Raw genomic sequence first — 21,629 nt, forward strand, 5'->3', positions numbered from 1 at the left:
AGTGTTTTTAATGATTTTTTTTCCTGTGTCTTTAGCATTCATAGGGCAGCTTATTATTGGTTTCCTGACAATTGTGTTATTTGCAAACAGATTTTTTTTTCCTGGAAGGAAAATACACAGAGATGAGTGCTACGCGTGTTGACTAGTCTGCTGTATTTTCAGAAGTGGCCTTTATGTCCCATGAAAGCACACATACAATGCAGAAATTAACAGATGGGGAAACACCAGGAAAGCAGAATAATCTCTCTTGTGAATGCAGCCTAACAGAGTTATGCAGCCGAATAGATTTGAAACAGCTGAGGAACTGAGAGCAAAGAACAAAAATAGCAGAGAGGGAACAACAGACCAGGGGAAGAAGCAGTGGCGTAGCGTGGGTTGTCAGCACCCGGGGCAAGGCAAGTAATTTGCGCCCCCTAACCCGTGGATTTGTGCCCCCTAACCCATGGATTTGCGCTCCCTAACCCTAACCCCCAGATGTTGCGCCCGGTGCGGCCGGCCCCCCCCTGCACCCCCCACGCTACGCCACTGGGAAGAAGAGATGTAGAGCAGCATCAATATAATACAAATAATTTATGGCTTTTTTCTTTGCAATAGCTTGTTCACCAGCAACAAATGTGCTACTTTTGAAGCAGAATTGAAACCAAGGAGTTATTTGGAGTGGATGCAACCCTAACTTACACTTACCCTCGTTTGAGTGATTTGTCACTGGTGATCTTTTTGTTCTGTGCCCTTTATTTTCCGTGTTAATAATTTCCCTATGTGAGTTCACGGTGATACAGCATTTGGTCGCTTGCCCACCTTGTTGCTACAGATGATACTTTTGAAGACTTGTGCAATGAAAATTTTGCAAAGGGTATGGATTTCCCACATCGCATGCAGCTGCCAACCCGAAATTTAGGGTTGCAAAAGTCATGTGTTCCCGGCTTGACCCAGTTCTTTGGAAGGTCATGCCAAGTAATTTTGAAACAATAGTCCAGATTCCATGAATTCACTTGCCTGCTTGCCAGCAGCCACTACCTCTCAGTCGTCTGGCCAATGCTTGGACTCACATGTGAATGCACATGACTCAGGAAAGGAAGGGGGTCAGCACTGACCACATATAGAAGCTTGGATACTAAGCCAAGACAAAACTTCTGCCTGATGGGTTTCTGGCGGTATTGAATGAATCAGAAGAGAAAGGTCACAAAGAGAGATGCTGAAGTATCATCATGGGGTTTCAAGGGTGAAAGGAATCTTTCAAAGTTATGCTTAGTTATCAACCGTTGCACAGATAAGCGTTGGTTATTCTTAAACCCCATTCAACAAACATAAACCAAGAGAGTCAGGGGATTTTCCATTGCACCAACTGGTTTTTGAAATGCAGGAAGCAGGTTTTTGAGGAACAAAGAGCTCTGTTTCGGTGCACGTGTGTGAAATGCAAAATTAACAATTTGAAAACGGATGTGGACTGAGAATAGGGTGACTTGCCCATCTCTGCCACAGGCCCACCAGAGTCATTGACCCTAATATGGTGTGGGTTGTGCTTAGTTGCATGTGATTAAAAGAATATAAGAAAGTTCTGCTGGATCAGGCCAGTGGCCCATCTGGTCCTGCGTCCCGTTTTCACGGTGGCCTATGGGAAGCTCATAAGCAAGATTCAGAGCACAATAACAATCTCTACATCTATGGTTTCCGGCAGCCAGTATTTATGGACCACAATTAGAGTGAAAGTAACTGAATTAGTGAAAGTAAGATACACCAACGCATTATATTCAGGGGAAATTGCTTGCAAAAACGTGTGTATTAGGAGAATAGCTACTACAGTGGTACCTCAGGTTAACTACTTAATTCATTTCTGAGGTCCGTACTTAACCTGAAACTGTTCTTAACCTGAAGCACCACTTTAGCTGCTGCCACGCCGCCGGAGCCCGATTTCTGTTCTCATCTTTTTCTTTTTTTTAAAGATATTTATTAGAGTTTTCAATATTAATACAATAAAAGAAAAGTCAAAAAGAAAACAGAAAAATATAACAAAAATACAAAAACAAAAAAATACTTAAAAACACACAAAGTTTCAATAACTTATTTTTCATTAACTTATTTCCCAGACCTCCTCATACCTCCCTTTTTTGTATTCCAATTCAATTGTTAGTTCAGCAAATTCTTATCAATAAGTTTTAACCTGCTTCTAAACCTTTTTTCCATATTCTCTTAAAACATTACAGCTGGAAACTGCTTAATTTCTATCCGACATCATTCTAACATTCATTAATTTTATAATATTTCTGTAGGTAGTCCCAATTTCTGTTCTCATCCTGAAGCAAAGTTCTTAACCTGAAGCACTATTTCTGGGTTAGCGGAGTCTGTAACCTGAAGTGTATGTAACCTGAAGCGTATGTAACCTGAGGTACCACTGTACTTTATTATTTATATGCCACCCATCTGACTGTGTTGTCCCAGCCTCTCAGGGCGACTTCCAGCAAAATATAAAAACTGAATAAAACATCAAGCATTAAAAACTTCCCTATGCAGGGCTGCCTTCAGATATAGTCTTCTACAAGTCAGAAGATGTTCCATGGGGCAGGCACCACTACCAAGAAGGCCTGGTTCCCTGTAACTTCACTTCTTGCAGTGAGGGAACCGCCAGAAGACCCTCAGAGCTGGACCTCAGTGTCTGGGCTGAATGATGGGGATGGAGACACTCCTTCAGGCATATTGCACACTTAAATGCTGATGACCTTTCATGAGAACTTAAAAAAAATATTAAAATCACAAAATCATGGATCTGTGGTGAACTGACTGGGGAAATGAGCAATGGAGAGAAACAAAAATGAACAGATTTCTCCATTCCTGCTTTAGAGGACATGTGGAGAAAAGCTTCCTTTGAACTTTCTCCAGCCTGGTTGCCCAGTCTTACAGCTCTGGTTACTGAAGAGGGACTCTGTGCTTTGCTCAGAGATCCTCTCTGTTATAGATGAACGGACTGGAATTGGCTCGGCAGTGGAGCCAATTTCTCCCAGACACTAAGCCAGAGATGAAAACCTGTGGCCTTTCAGATGTTGTTGGACTTGAACTCCTATCATCCGTAACCACTGGCCATGCTGACTTGGACTGATGGGAGTCGGAGTCCAACAACATCTGGAGAAACACAGCATACCCATCAACATTTGTCTGATGAAAATAGGTGAAGTATACTCGGAGTCGAGTGTGGATTTCATGCTCTTTATTCAGCTCATAGTAGTGAGGAATGCCAGTTCCCCCGAAATGTCTGCTTTATATACATTATTTACACAATGGGCCCCACATGATTGGCTTATTCCGGGGTTCTCCTGTAGGCCAATCAGGTTGCGGATTCACTTCTATCTGGAGTTGGATTGGGTGGCTCCTGCGGACCACTCAGACTGCTGCATTCTGAATCCTGTTGTTCTAGGACCAATCAGACTGCTGCATTCTGAATCCTGTTGTTCTAGGACCAATCAGACTGCTGCATTTTGGATCCTATTCAACTCAGTACATAACAATAGGGATGTCCTATTCCATTATTATTATTATTATTATTATTATTATTATTATTATTATTATTATCCCATCTGTCTGACTTGGTTGTCGCAGGCACTCTAGGCAGCTTCCAACATATATAAAAACATAATGAAACATTTAAAAACTTCCCTATACAGGGCTGCCTTAAGATGCCTTCTAAAGGTTGTTTAGTTACTTATCTCCTTGGCTTGGGGGGGGGGAGTCACATATAACTCCTTACCTTCCAACATTTCTCCAATGAAGATAGGGACATTTTAAGGAAAATCGGGACATTCTGGGATCAAATCAGAAACTGGGATGGCTTCTGTATACAGTGGTACCTCGGGTTACATACGCTTCAGGTTACATACGCTTCAGGTTACACACTCCACACACCAGAAATAGTGCCTCAGGTTAAGAACTTTGCTTCAGGATAAGAACAGAAATCGTGTTCCGGCGGTGCGGCGGCAGTGGGAGGCCCCATTAGCTAAAGTGGTGCTTCAGGTTAAGAACAGTTTCAGGTTAAGAATGGACCTCCGGAACGAATTAAGTACTTAACCCGAGGTACCACTGTATCTGGGACTGTCCCTGGAAAATAGGGACACTTGGAGGGTCTGCCACAAGTTTCCTGTACTAGGCTGCATGTACTTTTTTCTTCTTGATGCCCCAGTAAACTAAAGTAATTTTGACAAGACTCATTGAAAGGAAATGAACTTATGATAGTCATGAATAACAAGGCTTAGGGACCAGTTAATTTTTTATTGCATACAGGCTGTACCATCTATAATTGTGGCTTCAGGGACCTGTGAACGTCACGTCTAGTACAGGCTGCCTCACCTATAATCTTGGCTTCCTATTATATCATATGGAAGAAGCCTTTAAACTGCTAAAGGCATAAAAATCCTGAACTATCTTTTCGTGTGGCTGAGAGAGCATAACAATGCATCATTATTTCCAGAGCACTTAAGGTGTACTAGGCATGAAAATGTGAAGACAATTCATACCAAATCCCTGACCGCACTTACTAATAAAGTTTGAGACAGTAGGCGTCAGAGAGGGAACAGAAAGAGACCATGTCAGTGTTGAGCAGAAGGGAATAAAACCAGAACGAAGAAAAGCTGCAAACCAATTACAATCCTGTGCCTGTTCCCTCAGAAAGAAGCCCCGCTGTTCTTTTTGAGAAGAAAAATAATCTACCCGTCTGAAGTACCTTAATGTCCAGCAGATAAACCCATTTGTCAGCTGGTGAGGAGAGGCAGTAACGTGCCTGTCTTGTGCCTAGATGAATTAAATTGCCTTTGTCCTGTGGTTCCCAAACTTCCTTCCCTCAGTGAAATTACATCCATTTTGATGTCAAGGAATCTCTCTGAGCCAGTGGCAGTCATCCTGCCTCTTGAAGATGGGGACACTGTAGTGTGCTTTTTAATTTTTTAAAATAATACTAAGTTATATTATTTATAATAAATATTACTTACAACTTGCCCGCCCTGTGGTACACCCTCCCATCAGATGTCAGACATACACAACTACCTGACATTTAGAAGACATCTGAAGTCAGCCCTGTTCAGGGAAGTTTTTAATGTGTGACATTTTAATGCATTTTTAATCTTTGTTGGAAGCCGCCCAGAGTGGCTGGGGAAGCCCAGCCAGATGGGCGGGGTTCAAATAATAAATTATATTGTTGTTGTTAAACTGCTTTGTTTTCAATTTGTATGTCTTGATTTTCTTTGTCATGTTAGGCAAGGGTCCACAGCCCAGTTCCTAGCTGGCCAGGTGAGGCTCGCTAGCTCTGAGAGAAGGTGTATGATTCCTCAGCTGCAGTAGGCTCAGGACAGGTGAGGGCCACAGGCCTCATCAAGCCCAGGTGCTGCAATCAAGTGCAAAAGGAAAGCTGAGCTGAGGTCTCTGCAAGACTCCAGGATCTCTGCAAGTGTTCGGTTTGGATTTCGGAAACATGGAATGACCCCAGACCTGACGTCCTGACTTGCTGACAGGTAGGCCAGGGTTTCGGGACAGTGGGATAGATTCCTGTTGACCCTCAGGGTTCTCTTTCAACGGGGCTTCTTTCTGAGGGAACGCACATAGGATTGTAATTGGTTTGCAGCTTTTCTTTGTTCTGGTTTTATTCCCTTCTGCTCAACACTGACATAGTCTCTTTCTGTTCCCTTTCTGACGCCTATTGTCTCAAACTTTATTAGTAAGTGTGGTCAAGGATTTGGTATGAATTGTTTTCACATTTTCATGCCTAGTACACCTTAAGTGCTCTGGAAATAATGATGCATTGTTATGCTCTCTCAGCCACACCAAAAAATAGTTCAAGTGGCCACAAAAACACCTTGTGGAATCAAAGCTATTGTTATTTAAGTTTAGAATAACTAAATATAGTAAAATAAACAAAAAGCAGAAAATGTGCACACACGCTGAGACTAGGAATGAGTTTAAAGGTTTTGGAGGGGGAAGCCTTCACCTGGTGCTGGAAAGAAATGCCAGGCAAGCTTCCTTAATCGTTCCAATCCAGGGTGCCACCACGAAGAAGGACCTGCCACCCATAACTTGCTGCCCTTCCTCAGTTGGCAGGGAAGCCCAGAGGAGTGTCTCCAGGGTTGATTCCAAAGTGTGAGCAGGTGCATGTGAACACAGCACAATCCTTCAGGTACTCTGACGCACAGCCACAAGAGTCATTAAGGTCAAATCCAGCGCTCTGAACTGGGCCTGGAAGCAGGCTGGGAGCCAGGGCAAGCTGGCAAAGGACTGGCACAATGTGATCAGCGTGACGCCCAGTGTAACAGCCTCCTAGCAGCCATATCCCAATCTTGCCACTTGTTTCCAAACTGCCTTCAGAGGCACTCCCAGGTATAACAGAGCACAGTTGTCTTATGCTTGCTTCGTTCTCGCTTCCTTTGGCATTCTGTCTCCTCTGACATTTGTTCCCTGCTGGCTTGAACCATTTTTCTTTGGTGTCCGCCCGTCCGCCCCCCCCCCCTTTACACTTTTCAAGAACAAAATGATCAGGCCTTTCATTCCTCATTGTATACAGACGGAGCCATTTCAGCTGCTTAATCTGTACCGCAATATAAAACTAGGCAAGAGTATCAAACTCCGATTGATGAGGCTGTCTCTCTCAAGGAGTTTTACTAATTTATCTGCCAGCTTGATGACTCACAGAAAATGGTCGCTTAAGGTTCAGAGAAGAGCACGGCATTAACTCTGCTGCTGCTGCTGCTGCTGCTTTCCCCTTGTAATCAAAAGCATCTATCATTTCTCACTTAAGCTTTTATTATTAAGTAGGGTATTTTTCACCTCAGAAAAGCCTGACAGGCTGGCAGAAGTAATTTAGATTCTCGTCTCAGTTTTTTTTTTTTTTTTGTAAAAAATAAAATAAAATTGCAACTACTTTCAAGAGCCTTCATGTGCTGCTTTTGTTAATTATCCAGCTACAAGCCATTACCATTCAGGCTTGTTTGAAATCTCACTTGCTTGAAATCATTCATTTTTTATTCTATATGTTGGCACTTGAATCAAGGGCATTATCTTAGTTATGACTAGGGAAGGAATCGTTCAGCCCAATGGCATGTTACTTAGAAGTAAATTCCACTGTGTTCGTTCATTCATTCATGATTATCATTATTATCAGGGCGGCAAACACATCAATAATAATATTGCCATTTGCACCCTTGTAAGTGGGTTGCGCTGTGGGTTAAACCACAGAGCCTAGGACTTGCTGATCAGAAGGTCGGCGGTTCAAATCTCCGCGACGGGGTGAGCTCCCGTTGCTTGGTCCCTGCTCCTGCCCACCTAGCAGTTTGAAAGCACATCAAAGTGCAAGTAGATAAATAGGCACCACTCCGGCGGGAAGGTAAACTGCGTTTCCGTGCGCTGCTCTGGTTTCGCCCAGAAGCAGCTTAGTCATGCTGGCCACATGACCCGGAAGCTGTACGCTGGCTCCCTCGGCCAATAAAGCGAGATGAGCACCACAACCCCAGAGTCGGCCACGACTGGACCTAGTGGTCAGGGGTCCCTTTACCTTTACCTTTAAGTGGGTTTAGGGTTGCAGCCTAAACACCTGTATAAAAAAGTGGGTCCTATTGAGCACAATGGGAATTCCTTCCTAGCAGACATGCATTAGATTGTAGTGCACATCTCAGGATGGAGTAGCAAGTCTTGACCCAAAACCAAGGGAAAACACACTCAGAACTGCCAATGTGGCCTGAAACCAAAGGGGAATTATAATGGGGAATTTGTGTGAATGCAGGGTTTTCAAGGCGTGGGATGAATGAATGTGTCACCTTTGGCTTCTTTCAGTTGTCAATGTTCCCAAGCATCAGTCCAGTTCTTCACATTTCCACATCAACTGAAGATTGCGGGGGGGGGGGGGGAATCCCATCAAAACCAATCAACACTTTAGCGTGCATTTCTAATATTTACATTTTTATGCAATTTTATACACAATTTTGCCAAGCAATTCCCTCCAATGTAATGCATCTTGGTACATTATTTTCAGCAGTGCACACATTTTTGTGCACATTATTCACTTGGAGAACTATGGAGTTTTTAATGCAGGTTTGCATTAAAATGTCATCCGAACGGAAAAGGTCCCATGTTGATATTCAGAGCTAATTCCAACATTGCTATCCCTCCCCTCATTGTGGAAGCTTCTAAAATAAATGATTTGTGGGGCAGGGGCTTCATCCACATGGAGCTGTGACATTGAGAAACGTGGCCAGCACATTTTTCTGCTCTGGTATGCAAGTGGATACCGTATTTTTGGCTCTATAAGACTCACTTTTTCCCTCCTAAAAAGTAAGGGGAAATTTGTGTGCATCTTATGGAGCGAATGCGGGCTGCGCAGCTATCCCAGAAGCCAGAACAGCAAGAGGGATTGCTGCTTTCACTGTGCAGCGATCCCTCTTGCTGTTCTGGCTTCTGAGATTCAGAATATTTTTTTTCTTGTTTTCCTCCTCCAAAAACTAGGTGCGTCTTGTGGTCTGGTGCGTCTTATAGAGCAAAAAATATGGTAGTTCTTTTTCCCACTCAGTCATCTCACAGACCAGAAGGAGGGTAGCAATTAGGAGAGAAAGAGTCATGTCACTAACTCTTTCTCACATTTGGGAAGGCTGCATTTGATGGAATGGCGCAGTGCAGAACCAGGGTCTCAGGACCGAGCAGTCAGGATTGTGGATGGTTAGCAATCCCACCCATCTGCTGGTGCCCCCACACAACCTCAACAAATGTTCTGTGAAGAAGATAAAACCACGAGTTGAATGTTCCCCATTATCCCTGTTAGATTTCTGGAGCATCTAATTGCACAACTATTCCGAATGTTGCTGATGCCCTGTGATGAAAGAGAGATGAAGAAATCCCTTTTATTTGCTTGGGGCTGATAGTGATGGGGCAGATCATGCCAGGGCCCAAAATAACGGGTTGGCTGGACAGTGTGACCCCTCGTTCATCAGACTCCAGCCCTTTGTGACAGCGCTGTCCAAACAATCCTATTCAAACAGAGCCCGAAAGTGCAGGCAACATGTAACACAAACAGATATATACACGCACACACAAATTACTGCCTGGTACTGGGTTACCCCAAATCGACCTGCTTACCACATGTGTCCAACTGGTCAAAAGGGAAGGCATTTCCAGTAAGTGTGTGTTTAGTCCTTCATGTCCTGAGGCTCTTCTTTCACAGTGGGTTATATATCAGAGCCTCGCCTGGATCTATTGCATAAAAATGAGGTCTCAGCAGGCTGCAAGTAGGCCACAAAGAGAAGTGTGTTAAGAGTCCACGAAACTCAATTGTTTATTATTATTTTTTGGTGTGTTTTTTTTTAAACCAATGACAACAGCCCAACAAATAAACCAGGACTGGCCGGCACCTCTATTATTAATACTTTTATATAAGAGCTTTTATTTATATAAGACTTACATAAATATAATTTATATAATATTTCTTAGTCACTTGAGGCTATCTTCTTGAACTGGTTTTTGAGCTTTCCCAGGCAATTGGAAGGGATAGCTGTAAATTCCTAGGAGGAAACTGGGTCATTGGCCACCTAGGGTGAGAAAACGGCTTCGATTCTAGAGCTTTGAATGCTGGGACATTGGGGCACTGCACTAGGCTAAAGTAATATTTCGATTCCTGGGTGCAGGCATCAGGTATTTAGGAATCCAGGGAAATCCATGAGCAGAATGGCTTCCACTTGCACAATGGGACTTTCCCTCATCAAGTCACTCAGCGGTGCCATGCACCATCACTAATCTGCTCTGAAGGGCTGAGGGACAGAGTTTGGGGGTGCACGGGGACAGGAAAGCAGGAGGAGTCGCATTGTACAAGCAGAAGACATAATAATAATAATAATAATAATAATAATAATAATAATAATAATAATAATAATTAATAATTAATAATTAATAATAATTTATTATTTATACCCCGCCCATCTGACTGAGTTTCCCCAGCCACTCTGGGCGGCTTCCAATCAAGTGTTAAAAACAATGCAGCATTAAATATTAAAAACTTCCCTAAACAGGGCTGCCTTCAGATGTCTTTTAAAGATGAGATAGCTGCTTATTTCCTTCACATCTGAAGGGAGAGTGTTCCATAGGGTGGGTGCTAGTACCGAGAAGGCCCTCTGTCTGGTTCCCTGTAACCTCACAATGAGGGAACCGCCAGAAGGCCCTCGGCGCTGGATTTCAGTGTCCGGGCTGAACGATGGGGGTGGAGACGCTCCTTCAGGTATACAGGAACGAGGCCGTTTAGGGCTTTAAAGGTCAGCACCAACACTTTGAATTGTGCTTGGAAACGTACTGGGAGCCAATGCAGATCTCTCAGGACCAGTGTTATGTGGTCCTGGCAGCCACTCCCAATCACCAGTCTAGCTGCTGCATTCTGGATTAATTGCAGTTTCTGGGTCACCTTCAAAGGTAGCCCTACATAGAGCGCATTGCAGTAGTCCAAGCGGGCAATAACTAGAGCATGCATCACTCTGGCGAGACAATCCATGGGCAGGTAGGGTCTCAGCCTGCGTACCAGGTGGAGCTGGTAGACAGCCGCCCTGGACACAGAATTAACCTGCACCTCCATGGACAGCTGTGAGTCCCAAATGACATTACACAGCATAAAGAGATACTTAGTGCTATGTTGAATATAGCCCCCATTTCTTCTGGGTCCTCCTTGGAGTAATCAGGCCCGCAACACATCTGGAGGGAGTGACTTCAGCCCTCTTGATTCTCCATCCCAAAGGATGATTCTCAGTAAGCTGAGATTATATGCAAAAGCTTACAATGTGGCCCATTACAATACTGGTCTGTGTGGATACAAGCTTCCTTCCCTCACATCCGCCCCTGGCTGGATCCATTCACTGGAGCTTTTAGGAGAGCTGAAAGTAGAAAAAGAATTTAAGAAAAGCTCTGCTGGATCAGACCAAAAGCCACTTAGTTCAGCATCCTGTTCACGCAGTGGCCAAACAGTTTGCCTCTGGGAAGCCTACACGCAAGACCTGAACGAAACAGCTCTCTTCCCACTTGTGGCTGTGTGTCGAGGTCCCCAGGTCACCCCTAAATAAATCCACACTTCACGCCATAATTTTTGTTTAAGGTTTTTGGCATAATTTTGGCCACAACTTTATTAAAATACAAACAATGTGAGTGGTTTCTTAGGCATTGGTTACGACTATCTGTCCCCACCCAGGGACAGAACTGACATCCGCAAGCCTGCGAAGTCAGTGAAGGAAAACATTTTATGGGGAGTAGATGGAGCTGGGTACCAGACCCTCACCTCTCCCCAAATTTTCCCAGGGGCTCTTGTGTAGCCCTATCTCCCTTTACAATGGTGCAGACAAAAGCATGGTGAACCCCTGGATTCCTTTAATGGAATACCCTGGCATCAACTGCGTTGTAGGGGCAGGCACATCCAGTCCATTCCCCTCCACCAACCAATTTTTTGTGGCCAAACAGTTTGCTTCTGGGAAGCCTACACGCAGGACCTGAACGAAACCGCTCTCTTCCCACTTGCGATTCCCAAAAATCACACTTCCTGTGGTTTGTACACTCATTCCTGTCACCCTAACGGCAACCCTCTGGGAAAAAAAAGATCACCTGTCTCTAGTTGAAGAATTCTCTCTCTTTCTTTGTCTCTCCCATGCATGCCTAGGAAGACTGCACTTAAGCTAAGACAAGACAAGTGATAAAAGCCTCATTATTCTGCCACGCTGATAAATACTTAGATTCTTATTAAATACGACAAATTATGAAGGCTGATCAGAATCACCATCCACCGCAATCTTCAAAAATAACAGCCACTGCTGTCAAAGCTGCTCAGCTATTTTTCAAATCCAGTGACAGCCCACCCCTCTCCCGCCTCCCGCGTTAGTAAATTGCTTTGGATGAGTTGCTTCGCTGGGGACAGAGATGTTTCCTTTCATTTATTTCAGATGCACTTGCTGTTAATCCCCGATGGGGAGTCGCTGCTCTCATGTTCTGCCTCAGTATGACGAGGTAGCTTCTCCGATCTCTCTTGCAACGGAGATGCAAAATTTCCCGGTCATTTTGCAGCCCCCCCCAATCAAATCCATGGACATTAATTCTAGAGAAGGTGTGTTAGCCGTGATGTAAATGTTACTTGTCAGATGCACTTAGAGCTGAATGCAGAGGCGCTTCTGTTTTGCTAATGCCTGTCATTACCGCTACAAGACCTCATTCCCATGCTTGCCTTTTTTCAAAGTAAGGTCCACTGGTTGCAAATCCAAAACTGCTGTTAAGTACCTGCTTGCATTTATAATAATAATAATAATAATAATAATAATAATAATAATAATAATAATTAATAATTAATACCCCGCCCATCTGGCTGGGTCTCCCCAGCCACCCTGGGCAGCTTCCATCAAAGTATTAAAATACAGTGATCTGTTAAACAGATTTTTAGGAATCAAAAGGCAGGAAGTGGTAAATTATTTAGCTGCAGTTTTACTCCTGAGGGGCGACATCAAGATTATCTGCTTTGGGGAGCGAAAAGGTTTGGTCCATCTCTGTGAAAGTGAATATGGAAGGTGATAGCGATTGGGAGACACAGATAAACTGGGAAATGTTAATACCTGCTTTCAATCTTTTGGAAAATCAAAGGAGATGTTAGGCTTCTGGGGTTTTTTAAAGAGTCAGTTCACACATCCCTTCTCTTATGAGAGGAAGTTAACACAGATTTACTTGATTTGAGTGGTTTGAATCTACCTCATCGCTTGTCTCGGTTTTTCTGACATGGATGCCTGAAGCCTAATCCTGACTGCTGTAGGCAATAGATTGGGTGCTCAAGGGCTAGTTTCTCTTTTTGTTTTTGTTACCCTGCATAGCAAATATTGTCTAGATAATAAATCATTAATCATCATTATTTACACTGAGATATCTGTGGACGTGGCATTTTGCGAAGAACAGGACTGATAGGTCCCTGGCTCTAGCATCTTACAGTCTGAAAAGAAATACAAGGAAAGGGAGGAGGCAGGGGGAGGAGTATGTTGTTATTTCAAATTACACGCACTTTGGCTCAGTGACAACATTGGGCATATGGACTAGGCATTGTTCCAAAGGATTCTAGGGAAAGATGGGCTTTGATGAGGAAGGGGGAGAGGCAAATGTAAGGACACAAGAAGAGCCTTGATAGGTTCAGCATCTTGTTATCACAATGGCCAAGCAGGTGTGCTGATGGGGAGGACCTCAGTGTAATAATAATAATAATAATAATAATAATAACAACAACAACGACGACGACAATAATTTATTTATACCCTGCCTATCTGGCTGGGCTTCCCCAGCCACTCTGGGTGGCTTCCAACAAAATATTAAAATACAGTAATGCATCAAACATTAAAGCTTCCCTAAACAGCTTCCCTAAACAGGGCTGCCTTCAGATGTCTTCTAAAAGTCTGGTAGTTGTTGTTCTCTTTGACATCTGGTGGGAGGGCATCCCACAGGGCCGGTGCCACTACCGAGAAGGCCCTCTGCCTGGTTCCCTGTAACCTGGCTTCTTGCAGTGAGGGAGAACAGCACTAGACCCACCTGTGATTCCCAACAACTGTCACAGTGAATATACAGGGGACAATATATGGTAGCCAATGTGGTGCCCTCCAGATGTTGGACCACATATCTCATCATCCCTGACCATGCTAGCTGAGGCTGATGGGAGTCCAGCAACATCTGGAGGGCACTGCGTTGGCTATAACACATGGATGGGGAACCTGCACCCCTCCAGATGTCTGTGGACTCCATCTCCCACCATCCCTGATGATGGATCATCCTGGCTGGGGTTGATGAGACCTGGAATGGTGCTCTAGTGTGAACCAGTCAATTTCTAAGGCAGTGGTGGGGAACCACGGTGATTCCCAAGAGCGGGGCACACCTGCCGGCTGTGGGCAATGGACATAACAGTACAGTCAGGCTAGCTACCAGCCACGCAGAAGCTGAAGAGAAGCTGTACCAACATCTGTCCCTCCAGGCAAGCATCAGAGTTCACACAGAAATTCCAGCCAGGCAAAAGCACTTGTGGAGGCTGAGGAACAGGACCATTGAAGGCTGCATCCTGGGGAGAGTGGGTCTGGCCTGTAACAGTCCCAAGGGCCAGATGGAAAGCCTTCAAGGGCCACCTTTTGACTCTGGGTTTGAGGATCTCCACCAATAGGGTTTCTTAGCGCATTCTGTTTTTATTTCTGTAGACGAAAACGTCTGCCCTTTTGTATATCTGCCTAATCTTCTATATTTTCACCGTGCCTTTTGCTTTTAAGGGGTTGAGGTTTCCGTAACTTCAAAGATGTGATTTCCTTGGGGGCATGGCACAGGTGATGTATTGTAGCGACATCAAGGAGAAGGGCTGACATTTTTCAAAGTTACATGTCCGTGGCTCAGCCACAACTAATATTTGCTAGCCATTGATCCGACTTCCCTTGCTGTTATTCTTTAACTTCAGCCTGAGGTTCAAAGTTCTGTCATTTGTTTAAAAACTGATTTCATTGCTAGGGCATGTCCTCCAGCTAATCTAACAAGTGATAGAGGGCCAGAGGGAGAAATAGGAGGAGGGGACTGACCAGCTGGAAATTTCTGATGCTTGCAGGCAGAAGAAAAATGCACGCTTAAGTGTCAACATGTGGCCGTGCCATGTAGGAAATAGTCCAGAATTATTAAAGATAAGAATACAGTGGTACCTCTGGTGACATACACTTCAGGTTACATTTGCTTCAGGTTACAGACTCCGCTAACCCAGAAATAGTGCCTCGAGTTAATAGCTTTGCTTCAGGATAAGAACAGAAATTGTGCTCCGGTGGTGCGGCAGCAGCAGGAGGCCCCATTAGCTAAAGTGGTGCTTCAGGTTAAGAACAGTTTCAGGTTAAGAATGGACCTCCAGAACGAATTAAGTACTTAACCTGAGGTACCACTGTACTGACTATAAGGATCTTAAAAGCACAAACTATAAGGATTATGTTTCACACACTGCAAACATGGCAGCAAACCTAGTTTGTCTCAGATTCTATTCTTGCCAGTGAGCTGCAGCAAACCATAGTGGACAACAGGCATGTTTGCAAATACATATTTCTGGCAGTGCTACTGGACACACTGAGGGAGACACTTTATTTCTTTATGGTGTACCTCTCAGAAAGCAGTGTGTGAAATATCTCTCAGTGGCTGCATGCTGATTTCAGTGTTCAAGGGAACCCTTTTTGCCAAACATTGCCTGGGTCCTGGGCCCACCCTGGAATCAGTTACCAGCTGAAATGAGGCCTAGTGTCTTGATATTTAGACAGCTACCAAATGTATTTTTGTTCAAGAGGGATTTCCCTGGTGTGACCCAGTCATTTTAAGGAATATTGACTAGAAATTGTGGTTAGGAGAATATGCAGCTTGGATGACTTGAATTGAAAGTTCAAAGGCTTTATTCATGCAGGAACTGTTTATAGGATGAGTAGAGGAGAGAAATAACAAGCATCTTCTCTCATCATGTTAGGCGAGACAAAACAAAATGGCTCAGCTTTTAGGGATGAACTTAGACAGAGGGGCTACAAGCAAAGTGTTGGCTATATTGCTAGACAAAGAGTGGGCTTGTGTGGTTTAAAGTAACACATGCAATAGCTAAAGGCTCAAAAGAAGGAAATGTATTTGCTTTTCTCCAACATTTGTTTTATTGTTTTTAGTTGATTTGAGACTGTAGTTTTTGTATTTTATATTACTTTATTGTACACCACTTAGGGCTGTGAAGTAATTTGCAAGTCAATGTATTCTCCCATTGTAGACGTGCTTGTTTACCAATATCTGCAGATCAATACATCCTGCTTATACTGCCCCTTGCACAGGTATGTCTTGCATCAACCAGGACTCAGGTCTTTTCCTCCATGGTACCCAGGCTTTGGGATAACTTCTCTGGAGGTTAGGCAGGGACCATCTTGATCATCAATCTGACATGTTTTGAAGATCTACTTGTTCATGCAAACACTTACTGATTTGTATTGCTACTAACAATAATTATTAGTAATTAATCTTATTGACCTGGTTTTTTCTACGGTGGATTTGTATTGTTGCAAATGGTTTTTTAAAAATGCATTATAATATGTATTTTTCAATATATAATTTTTTCCTTTCCATACTGCCCTAGGGTTTCTTTTAATGGAGGATGGTATATAGATGCTTTTAATAAAAGCAGCCATCACCATCATAATCTGTCCTTTTTATTTATTTATTTATTTGATAAGTATGGAGCCATTTTCAAAACGTCCAGTTCCTAGTCCATCTTAGGCACTTCCAGATTTTAAATAAGATTGATTTTAAATATATTAACTGGACCCATTCGTTTTAACACAAGCAGCGCCATGAATGGTCTGTGAAGGAAATAAGCCAGTTCTAAATAGATTTTCTTATTATGTTTTATTTGATCATTAGTATAATGACCTATTCAGTTAAATAATAAAATTTGATTTACCTCAATTAACCACCCATCTTTTAAGTAATTAACTTGATTAAATATTGGAAACCCTCAACAAATTGCACTTTTGGAGGCTCTAGGGGAGGGGGTGGGGAAAGAGGACGAGAGAGTTTCCAAAATTTGAAGCCACCATTTTCTGGCTGCTGATAACACACGCTTAAACTGTTTTCATCAAATTTGCCAAAGGAAGGATCAGGACTAGGTTCTGGAAGGATCCCATACCTAAGATTTTTGTTGTGGTGGTGGTCAGTAATTAGCTGGGGGCAATTTTTATTTTGTGATAAAAAAATTTGTTTGTCACACCAATGAAAATGAATACGGATTGGTTAACTGGATTTCCTGGATCAAGGACAACATACTCAGAGTAGACCCATTGAAAAGTCCATTGATTTCAGGGAATTTACTTATTTACACCATCACTTTAAACCATGGACAGGCAAACTAAGGCCTGGGGCTGGATCTGGCCCAATCGCCTTCTAAATCCGGCCCACGGATGGTCCGGGAATCAGTGTGTTTTTATATGAGTGGAATGTGTTCTTTTATTTAAAATGCATCTCTGGGTTATTTCTGGGACATAGGAATTCTTTCATCCCCCCCCAAAAAATATAGTCTGGTCCCCCACAAAGTCTGAGGGACAGTGGACTGGCCCCCTGCTGAAAAAGTTTGCTGACCCCTGTGTAAACAGACTTGGCTTCCCCCAAAGAAATCTGGAAGCAGTAATTTGTTCAGGATGATGCAGATCCCTATTCTTCATATGAGAGCTATGATGCCCAGAATTCCCTGTGAAAAGGTATTGATTGTGAAACCACTCTGGAATTGTAGCTCTGTGAGGAGAATAGGGGGCTCCTAATAATTAGTGGTGCGCCCTTAACAAACTGCAGCTCCCAAAATTCTTTGGGGAAGGCATAACTGTGCTCTAGATCAGTGTTTTTCAACCACTGTTCCGCGGCACACTAGTGTGCCGCGAGATGTTGCCTGGTGTGCCGTGGGAAAAATTGAAAAATTCGAAAGATTTAAAAATAAAGTATTTTATAATTTTTCATATTTCTGTTTCCTTACTATTTCATAATAAAGTAATTATAAAATACTTTGTGCTTATTTGATTCCTATTCAAGAGAATTAATTTATATATAGTCAATATAGGCATAGAGTTAATTTTTTTAACATTTTCTAATGGTGGTGTGCCTCGTGATTTTTTTCATGAAACAAGTGTGCCTTTGCCCAAAAAAGGTTGAAAAACACTGCTCTAGATATATGGTGTGAAAGTGGCCTTAGCTGATTATGACTTCATGTTCAGCCATTGTAGCATACCCTCCAACGAAAATTGGGATGTCCCATTCCCATGATAATTTTACTATTTATACCCCACACACATTACTGGGTTGCCCCAGCCACTTTGGGCAGCTTCCAACAGATATAAAAACATAATAAAAGATTAAACATTAAAAAAAACCTTCCCTATAGAGGATTGCCTTCAGATGGCTCAGGGGTCAGATAGCTCCATACCCTCCAACATTTCTCCAATGAAAACAGGGACCTACTAAGGAAATCAAAGCAGAAACCGGGACGGCTTCTCTAAATCATGGATGTCTCTGGAAAATAGGGACACTTGGAGGGTCTATTGTAGCTATCAGCAAAGTTCTGCAGGATGTGTTCATCCTTTTTACCCCCAAATGGGTAGTCAATGGGAGGGCATTAAATATACCAGCCACAAGAGATGGTGTGGAGGAGTCTCATCATCTCTGCAGACATATCAGGGAAACAAAGGAGTGTTGGGTGTGGCATCTTTGCCACCCCAATCGCCTGCTTTGCTGTTGGAAGATCTTTGCCAGTGTGCAGCATGTCAGTTCCATCATGGTGCTTCTGTCTCCACCAATGTGATGGCAGTTAGGGCTGCTACTTGAGGTCCATTAGCTGCCTTACTGCTGAGGTTGGGATTGCTCCAGCAATAGAGACATGTTGATGTTTCCTGTAACTTCTAGAAGGCATACATCTGAATTTTGATGAGGTCTAGCTTGCTTCATAAACGACATTAGCTCCATGGAAATAACATTTTGGATTTTAATTTTTTTTAGAATCAGGTACACTGGAATGACATGGGTGGCGCTGTGGTCCCTGCTCCTGCCAACCCAGCAGTTCGAAAGCACGTCAAAGTGCAAGTAGATAAATAGGTACCACTCTGGCGGGAAGGTAAATGGCGTTTCCATGCGCTGTTCTGGTTCGCCAGAAGTGGCTTAGTCTTGCTGGCCACGTGACCCAGAAGCTGTACGCCGGCTCCCTCGGCCAATAAAGCGAGATGCGCTCCGCAACCCCAGAGTCGGCCACGATTGGACCTAATGGTCAGGGGTCCCTTTACATTTAAGCTGTGCTTATGGGGTTGGGAATTTAATTGGATTGGGTTGTTTAATTACATCATTGGGCATATGGTAGGTCAGAAAGAGTGGATTGGACCTAATGGTCAGGGGTCCCTTTACCTTTACCTTACACTGGAATGATGGTTTATTTGCCAGATAAAGCAAAAGTAAAGTCTACATTATGTGTGAATTGTGTTTGGTGTGAGTCCTTTCTGTGTTGCTATTAGAAATGCACTGTTTCTGAATATGCACTGTTTGGAAATGCACACTTGAATATAGTCATGGATCAAGCAGGACTATGTTGATTGATCACTGTACATTTAAGATTTTCTCTGTTGATATTCCTGCTGATTTTGTGTGCTTGCACTGTGATTTTTCTTAAATTTGTAAATAGTATGTTTTAAAAAGAGTAGTGTTTGAAATACAAATATTAAACTTTCAAGGAAACAAGCCATATAATTTAAAGCACAAGATGTGTCTATTTCCATAACTTCTTATTAAATTTTTATTTTCCATCATTTATCATTCATAAATCTTAAGAAAATAAAATGGAAAAGGAACATGATCTTTAATCAAATCAGCATTTATGTTTGTGTATCAAATGGAAGTATGTTTTCAAAGATATTCCAGTTGATATTCCAAATGAGAACATTGGATTATATTCAACTAAGACCTCCTCAGAGCAGACCGTTGAAATGTATGAACCTAAGATGATCATGGCCATTAGCTTCAATGGGTCTATTCTGATTAGAACAAGTGTTGAATACCATCCAGTGTGTTATTTACTTTGTTGGCATTCATCTGTCCTGGGAGACAATAGACTACTACTCTATAACAAAGTTTTTAGGAAAGCTCACTTATACATTTGTATTTGCTGGTTTGCTTATTTTTCCAATGCACAAATCTATAAGCTCATTATGGCAGATGAGCTCATTATCCTTGCTGTCCAGAAGTAGTTTAGCAATCTAATGGGTTTGGAAACATAGCAAAATTATTCTGGAATGTTTGAAAGCTTTTACCATTCAGAAGCTGCCTTCATTCAGGCTGAAAGATAGTTTCAGAACTCAACAGTGTCCGCTTTGAAAGGTTTACTGTGAATTCCAATACTGACTTCAGCGAATCATAACTTCAAGAGAAGTTAAAGTGAAGGGGGGAAATTGCTCTTGTTCCCCTTGAAAGTCAGTCCTGGTGCAGAATTCAGAGGCACCAGTTTGAACATACAACGCCAAACCCAGCCCAACTGCACTTGGCTGCCAGTCAGTTTCCTGGCCCAGTTCAAAGTGTTGGTTTTGATCTAGAAAGCCTTAAAAGGCTCAGGACCACAATACCTTCTCAACGATTGCCTCTCCCTATATGAACTGACCCGGACCCTGAAATCATCCTCTGAGGCCCTTCTTAGTGTCGACCCTCCACAAAAGGTCTGCAGGGTAGCAACACAAGAACAGAACTTTCCTGCAGTGGCTTCCAACTTCCAACATATTTTTAGGTGCCAGGCAAAAACGCTCTTCTCCTCCCAGGTCTTTGGCTGATTAAACTATCTATGGCCTTTTAAACTGTGGGTGGGTGGGGTTATTGTTTGGTGTGTTACTACGCTAGGTACTTTTGTGTTTTTATATTGTAAACTGTCCCGTGAACCTTGGGTGGAGGCGGTGTAGAAATTTTATTATTAATAATAGCATTAAGCTGGTTTACCACAATTAAAGAAACACACCTTTCACTGAATGTGCACAGATATTGCCGGTTGTTTGTTCTTATAAAATAGGAGAGATTACAACCAAGTTTATTCCCCCACCCCCATCTGCTGTGCCTCTGCTGGTCCTTATTGCTCCAGCAAATGTGGTTTAAGAAGATGAGATGTTTGTTCCCTTTATATCTACCGGCAACTTCCTCATGGTTTTGTTATCAGGTTTATTTCCTCTTGCTCTCTCTGTGGGAGTTTACTGGCTTGAATTTGGGCCTTATGCCCATCCAACGTACGATGTGGCACTAAAATGGTTCACCTCCAGTTTCATATCCAGGTGTGTTATCCTCTTAATGTCTCACTAGACTCAACACCAGTCTTGAAATACCTACATTGGCTCCCAGTACGTTTCCAAGCACAATTCAGAGTGTTGGTACTGACCTTTAAAGCCCTAAACGGCCTTGGCCCAGTATACCTGAAGGAGCGTCTCCACCTCCATTGTTCAGCCCAGACAATGAGATCCAGCAACGAGGGCCTTCTGGCGGTTCCCTCCCTGCGAGAAGCCAAGTTACAGGGAACCAGGCAGAGGGCCTTCTTGGTAGTGGCACCTGTGGAACACCATCTCATCAGATGTCAAGGAACTATCTGAGTTTTAGACCTCTGAAGGCAGCAGCCCTGTTTAGGGAAGTTTTTGACTGATGTTTTAATGTATTTTTAATTTTTTGTTGGGAGCTGCCCGGATGGCCAGCGTATAAATAATAATAATAATAATCCATATGTTTTACAGCTGGAGACTGAATGTTGCAGCCGAAGAAGGCGTCTGAAACCTCTTTTGAGTATGTGCTGCGAATATTGTTACACATCACTCCAGCCTCTGAAAATGAGAGACACCAGGCGTTCCAGTGCTTATCGGAGACTTGGAAGGAAGGTCAGTGGAAACCCGTGGCGTCTTTAGGATATATGGGTTTATTTGTGCATATATACAACCCGAACATAAGATGGAGGGCCTCACAGCATCAATGCCCCAACAGATCTTGCTCCTACGTTAGTCACAGCTTTAGAGCCAGCACACAGCAAGGCATCTCTCTCTCCTCAGATCTTGCAGCTCTCTCTGCTTCCAGCTCACTCACACCCAGCAGCTGTCCAT

The 21,629-nt window shown here is 43.1% G+C and overlaps 1 long non-coding RNA gene across 4 annotated transcripts in view; it reads left to right on the forward strand.

Annotated features, from left to right (window-relative positions):
- The window catches only part of LOC309380224, a 76,481-nt gene that overhangs the window by 15,417 nt on the left and 39,435 nt on the right, over positions 1 to 21,629 (forward strand). For all 4 annotated transcript variants that reach the window (XR_014172731.1, XR_014172732.1, XR_014172733.1 and 1 more), the window contains exons 2-3: positions 5,238 to 5,492; positions 21,270 to 21,410. This is a non-coding gene — a long non-coding RNA (uncharacterized lncRNA). The remainder of the gene's footprint in view (positions 1 to 5,237; positions 5,493 to 21,269; positions 21,411 to 21,629) is intronic.

The sequence above is a fragment of the Podarcis melisellensis genome, assembly GCF_964234715.1.
Source record: "Podarcis melisellensis genome assembly, chromosome: 11".
NCBI classification, from domain to species: domain Eukaryota; kingdom Metazoa; phylum Chordata; class Lepidosauria; order Squamata; family Lacertidae; genus Podarcis; species Podarcis melisellensis.